The 6,789-nt window shown below is 42.5% G+C and overlaps 1 protein-coding gene across 8 annotated transcripts in view; it reads left to right on the top strand.

The window, feature by feature from the left end:
• Positions 1-6,789, top strand: part of PCMTD1 (protein-L-isoaspartate (D-aspartate) O-methyltransferase domain containing 1) — a 43,614-nt gene that overhangs the window by 348 nt on the left and 36,477 nt on the right. Inside the window, exons 1-2 of one of the 8 annotated variants that reach the window (XM_046925303.1) lie at positions 3,918-5,042; positions 5,162-5,238. The exons of 1 other annotated variant lie outside the window; for it this stretch is intronic. The gene's annotated coding sequence lies outside the window, so the exon portion shown is untranslated. Of the gene's footprint in view, position 1; positions 418-552; positions 610-825; positions 960-3,917; positions 5,043-5,161; positions 5,239-6,789 lie in introns of those variants that run through there. 6 more of the 8 variants (NM_001031019.2, XM_046925301.1, XM_040685371.2 and 3 more) reach the window with 6 other exon arrangements.

Here is a 6,789-nt window from a genome sequence, read left to right as displayed (position 1 = left end):
GGGGGAAGGAAGAGGTTGTTTTCGCTCAGCCGGGACGGGCCCAGGCTCGCTGCCGCCTGTAGAGGTTGGGACAACACTATTCCCTGCTCCCCGCCCCGCGGCCTCCCCTTGCCTGTGCGGTGGGTGATCTTCGTCCCGAGACGGGGTGGGGGGGCACCGCAGGTGTGCGGAGCTGAGCGGGACGGGGCGAAGGCCGCGGCTGAGAGGAGCGCTGTCCCCGCGCTCCGCCTCCTCCCCTCTGTGTTTTCCTTGTTTTCCTTTTTATTTTTCCTCATTTGTTGACTTGAGGGAAACGCGGCGAGGACGGGAGGTGACTTTTTGTTTTCCTCCCGAGCCTCGGTAACCTTTCTCGGCGTGCCGTGGGCGTTGCGCCCGAAGAGGAGGCGTTTCGAAGGGAGCAAAACGCTGCCCGGCGCCGTGAGTCCTTCCGAGCGCGGCCGCACGGGCGAGGGGAGGTCGCTCCCTCCCTCCCTCAAAAGAGGCGGTGCTGCGGCGGTGGAGGGGAGAAACGCGTTGTTTACATAAATAAAGCGTGTCACGCGCAGCAACGCCGCCTTTCGCCCCGTGAGCTCCGGCGGGCAGCGCTCGGTGCTGCGGCCGAGAGCAAAGGTAACGGAGCCGCTCCCCACCGGCGCCGTTCCCGGCTCTGTTTACATCGCGCTCCGCTCGGGCGGGGGAGGAGCGGGACCTCGCGCCGGGCGGCCGCCTCCCTTCGGTGCTATCTCCTCGGGGGAGGCGGCTCGGGGCACGGCCCCCTGCCGCTGGGTTTGCCTCCTCCCCCTCGTCCCGCCGCCCTCTGCTACGGCGCGGCCGTGCAGGGAAAGTGGAGGGAGGGATCTTGGCATCTGTCTGATAGGCAGTTAGTAGCCGAGGCCTGCGTTGTGCAGCCCTGACTTTGAAAGGAGAAGGGGAAAAACGAAACGAAATGCATCCTGTGGTGAGAACAAGCGCCTCGGGTGGTGAGAGGGATTAATCCTGAGGGAGGAAAACATTTTGGGGGGGTCTGTGTGAGAGAAGAGGTGGATCTGCTGCGGTGTGTTGAGAGTGCTTGTGTCCTATCAGTACTTAATAGTACCTGCACAGCTGCTGTCCTTAGCAGGTGTTCTTTCCGTTTGACAGGTCAAAGTTAAACACAGTTGATCTGTACTCTTAAACAAGGAGGTAAGGCTGCTTCTGGTAATGAGCAGTAAACTTTTCAGGCACACAGAGAAGATGCTCAGATTAGGGCAGTCAGCACTTGAACAGATTAATGAAGATACCAGTTTTTGTTCCTGCACTCTTATGTAATAAAGTGCTGTCCAAGATGCAAAAATCTATGCTTAAAGTTAGTAGATAACAAGAGTGTATTGGGAGAGTACCTTTGTAACTGTAATTCATTATTCTTGTAAAGAAATGATAATACATTATTCTTCCCCCCCCCCCCCCCCCCCCCCCACTCATACTTTGTTCTGGGTGCTAAGCAGACCATCTCTGGAATGAGTCAAGCTTGTATAAATCGAGCTGTTTTCAACAGAACTCCTGCCTCATTTGTTGGAGAAGTTTGAGAAGTGTTTTGGATGTGTAGGTGGACAAATGAGTCAAAGATCTATCAGTATCTTAACTGACTTTGGGTGAATAAAGATCATGTAATGGTAGGAATATAAGTTACTTGACTGCGTTCAGAAAGCCATGAGAGCTTCAGATGGAGATGGGCATGTAGCCAGATGTGTTTGACAACAGTGAATGTGCCTCAGAAATGCAAGGACAAACAATTAGATGTTGTTGGGAACTCTGCAGTGAGGAGAATGTTGTGCAATTGCAGAAGTGGATAATACTGAACTTGCACTCAGGACAGCCAAAGGTTATCTCTGGATTTGTGTATGTTAAGGCTTCTCTTCCCTGAATTGTCTCAAATCTTCACAACAATCTCTTAGTCTTTCTTTCTCTTAATTGGCTTAATTTGTGGATTTTTTCATCCAACTTCAAAATTCTTTTATGTTGTTATTGTGACTTGCTCTAGATATTTAAACAGTCCATTATAATTTTGAAATACTAGATTTATTAGTTAAGTCTTGCTATTTTTATAGCCCTAATCTTGCCAAATTGGTCATTCTTATTCCTTAGTCTTCTGTTTCCTTGTTGATGACTACCCCAAGCTGCAGCTGCTCCTTTTGTAGAGGCTTCTGCCTCCCAAGAGTCTAATAATAGAACTTCACTACCAAACATGCATTGTAGTTCTCCATGCTTGTGCTGGGCTGCCCCAGAGCAGCCGTATGGCTGCTTTTCTGTAAATCTGGTGAGCTATTGCTTTGAAATATTGTGAGTTCTGAAGCCTAAAGGTAGGCTTAGCATAGATATTGGTGAAGGTGAAAGTCTCTAAAGGGTATGTTGCCTGTAGTAACTCTCCTAGACAGACTTCAAAGAACAATAATACAAGGACCAAATTTCAAGTTCCTATTGTGAAACATGATTAGTAATGCATTTTTTTTTCTTCCAGTGGTACTCCCAAAATTCAACATGGATAGGTTTCTGGAAGTCTGCGTAGAAAAACATTTATGCCAGTGGTTTTAAGACTTCCCAAAACAAACACATTGAAAGTAATTCTGAAATTGATGGAAATGTTCAGTGCATGCTGAGGAACAACCAAGAATACTGTTGTTCTTGGAAGACAAACTTCTTTACATGTAACTGTTTCATTTCCTGTGTTGTTCTCATTGTCAGTAGGGGTTTCACAGATTTACTCTTTCACCCTGTAGAACAGAACTTGCAAACAATTCTCTAGCTGATCATTAATTATCTCTGTGTAAGAAAAGTGGCTTGAAATCTACTGCACTTGGTAGCTTTAGATGCAAGCATAATTTATTATCTACTTTATTTTACCTACTTAAAATGTAAATTCAGAGATAGGAAGAATGATTGCCATTTTGTTTTGCAGATGAACAGTTAGATGTCTGACTTGCCTAAAGGCACTCTAGAGGTCTTGCAGTGGAGTCAGAAGGTGGCTAAGTAGATCAGTATACCTCAACTTTCTACGCAAGGATGTGGGTTTTTCTAAAGGAGAAATCTTGTAGTGTTTCTGCTTTGTAGAAGTGTGATCCCATTTCTTTCCTATTCCTGTATGGTGTTCTAGGCAGTAAAGTAGTTCATGCGAAATAATATGGATATAACTGTGTTAAAACATCTGGAAATACCTACTGTGCTCCAATTCTTTTTGGGCTTATTTGTGTGTTCAGTATATTGTTTAGAGCCTTCAGGCTTGCTGAATGTGAGCTGTTAAAGCAGTTGCTGCTGCTGCATTTAAGAAAATTGGGCTGGACTTCCTGAGCCTTGAAGAAAGGACAGAATTTGTGGCAGTTCAGGATGTTAAATATCTTACCCCCCCTGCCAGGAACTGAACAATTAGCTGGCTTCCATTCAGAACAGTAGTGTTAGTTTTCTTTCCCTTTTGTCCTCCTGGTACATCATGCCAAGTTGTTTCAGAGTTAAGCTTGCTACTGCAAAGTTGGCAGTGATGTGAACTTGTCACAAGGAGCCTGAAATCCCAACAACGGTGTTTTGGATTCTTAAAAACCCGAGAACCTGAGCAGCAAGATATATACCACTTCTGATGAGAAGCTTGTTGGAAGTGTTGTGAGTAACAAGCAAAAGTGAACTGAAAGTGAAGGTACTTTTATCTGGATTAACCACTATATTATGACTGCAATAGATAGGTGACTTATCAAGGATTGTTATCAGTCCTTTAAATTGATACACAAAAATATAAATCATTGTGAGGAGGAAGGCAGTATTTTAGAAATAATCATAAGGCAGTTAAAAAAAACCAAAACACAAATACCCTGCAGCCCTAGAATAGTTCAGAGGTGACATCAGGAAGTCACCATGGTAACTCTGCACGTTCTGGTGTGTTCTCGGGTGGGGGAGTTCTGGGTAGGGGAGGTGGCCCTGAACAGGAGTAAGCTGCTCCAGTTAGAGGGCTGCCTTGTGGCAGAGAAAGAGCTTGGAGCCCACTTCTTAGAAATACAGTTAATGAAAGCTAATCTTGGAGTTAATCTTTGTTTTGTGTAGTATTTAGTGAAGAAAGGATGTTTAAAGTTTAGTTCAAAATGGAGAACATTGCGTTGTATGAGTTGCAGGAAGTTTGAGGTATTTGGAGTGTTGTTTATGTGACTTTAAATTGAAGGTTATAGTTCCGTTACGTATTGCACTATGCTCCACGTTTTCTAAAGGTGGTATTTGCTCAGAGTAATGCTGCAAACCAAGTGCTTAATTTGATTTGCAATGTTACTGGAGGACAAATGGAATTATTGTTTTAAAGTGAGGTTTTTAGAGCTGAACTTGGGCTTAGAGAGCAAGTGGTTTGTTAGCAAAATGGAATGCCTGAAAGCTTGTAATGAAAATAGTTTCATGTTGCAGATATGGAAAGATACTTACCCTTTAGCAGCTTTAAATAGATGCTTAGTACTGTTATTTGAGTAGTCAGCATGGAGCTTTTAGGTATGACAGTGTCTACTGGAGGCCTACATTTTTCTGAAATTGCAAAAAAAGGGGGGGACGGGGGAAAGAGGAAGTAGTAAGAGGATAAATCCAGGTAGCCTTAAATGTTAGGCATGCTTTACTGAAGGCTGTTTTTACATATTTTTATTTCTAGATGTATACACAAAATACACATGCACACGCAACCAACCAGTTGTATGGCAGTGTAATGACTGTATTTAGTCCTGTTCATGGAACCTGGAGTGCCTCTGGGTTTTTTATTTAGGTCTCTTTTCTGGCAAAGCCTTTGGCCTATGACACATTAGAGTACATACCTGGTTCCTTTTCCAGACCCAATTGCCATATTCTTTTTGAAGGATATGTCTCTGTATGCAGTTGGAGTTCTTAGAGGGGTCTTAAATGACGCAGCAAGGATAGGAATTACACAGAAGAGGTGTCCATTGTTACTTAACACTGGCTGTTGCAGTGTCATAGGCTAAGCAGCCCATAGTTAGCAGAAGCATCTGAAATAATACCAGAGGTCTGTGTTTAAGCACCCGAATCACATCTCAAGTATCAGCAGTTTGTTGGTATTGCGAAAACTTTTATTTGTATATTTCTAAATAGCATTGCTTTTTAATCCTGTGAATAAGGATTTTTCCTTAGATATTTTTTTTAACATCTAGCTTGTTATTGTCTTTAATGATAGGTGCATATTTCTAATGGTGAATTAAGCAATTGCGAAAACTGTGTTCAGGATGAGCAGCAACAACTTAGTGATAGCAGGTAATGTTCCAGCAGGTGCTGTCTGACTGTCACTGGGAAGCTTTTTTAGTTGTTGTCTACAACTATTAATAGATTTCGAGATGAGGGGAACAGTCGAATCAGGGTTTTTATGAATATAATAGCAGCTTAAGATGTAATGAGAGGTGATATGCAGTAGTACAGTAGACACAGAATACATACGTCTGAATGAATGTTACTGTTCCAAATATGTGTATTAGTACAAATCTTAAAGCAGAAGGAACAGCATTTAACATCAAATTCTGTATTCAGGAGTGAAAGGGATCTACATTTTTAAGAGAACGTCTCACACATGACCTCTTCATTATTTATTCATATTTTTTTAATTTCAAAAGTAACACAAAAGCTGCTTCTCCGAGGTGAGCTAAGTGCATCAATACATCTTTTCCATATGTAAAATGATGAAATCATTGGACCTTCTAGTGGTAGTAGTCAGCTGGTAAGTTACATACAGACACTGACATGTCTGTGGTGTCCCTGTTTCACATGTAAAGCTTGGTCCCTGTAAACAGTTGTTTTAACATTGAAAGGAGAATTAGAATTTCGGTTGGGATAAAATGAGAAGTGGTTACTATTCTGAGAACTTGTGTTATTTCCGTACTAATATTTTCAGCAGATATTCAGGAATCACCACGTGACTTTCTTGACAAATGTTTGAATGCAGGATGTTGGAGCCACTGTCTTGGTAATGGTATTTTCAACACAACTTTTTAAATTGTAGGTATGGCTAAAATGTATGGAAATGTAAATTGCTGAAAGAGTGAACTCCTTAATCCACCAATGAGAGCAGCAAATCAAAAGGTTAATATTCTTGCAGTGCTAATACCTTCAATTAGTCAGGAATGCTATAATTATTTCTATCAAGCTATAAGTATCACTGAAGGAATTGATTTATTTTGGAGAATCTTGGGGCCCATAGTTTTCTTGTTTGCTCTTGTTGTTGATATTGGATTCTGGCAGGTGGGATTTGCTGGCTCTTCTGCTACAGCATGTGACCCTGCTGTTTATTTTCAAAACTGTCCTCCTCCTTACCCTTTTGAGAATGAAATGTGGTTCTGTTTTCATTCAGTGTAGTCACTTACTGTCTATTTTCTTAAGCACTTCTGTGTTCTTCTACAAACTAAATTTGGTGTTATTGCAGTCAGGTCAGTGAAACTGGAAGGAGGAGGCAGACAAGTTGCCAAATCTTTTTTAATAACTTCTGTGAAGCTGACAGTTTGCAGCGTTACAAATCCCGTAGGCTTTAAATCTCTTCTTATTTACCTCAGTTAATTATAACTAAGACTCATTACTGTCAAGTTTTTTGAGATTCTAAGATGTGTACTGGACTAGCTGAGTTCTCAGGAAAGTTAGTATAGGATTCAGCTTGGATAAACTGGGCTTGTTCATGATGTAACAAAGGCAGATTGTATGACTGTAGCAGCCTCTTGTGTTATATCTGTAAACTACACCTCTGTCAGGTGAAACCCCTGTGCTCATGTCTGTAACAATTTGACAGGGTAGGATTATGGGGATGAACGTGTCCCAGATGCT

This window comes from Gallus gallus, chromosome 2 (genome assembly GCF_016699485.2).
Source record: "Gallus gallus isolate bGalGal1 chromosome 2, bGalGal1.mat.broiler.GRCg7b, whole genome shotgun sequence".
NCBI classification, from domain to species: domain Eukaryota; kingdom Metazoa; phylum Chordata; class Aves; order Galliformes; family Phasianidae; genus Gallus; species Gallus gallus.
Note: the sequence above shows the minus strand (reverse complement) of the source record. Positions and strands in the feature narration are given on the sequence as shown.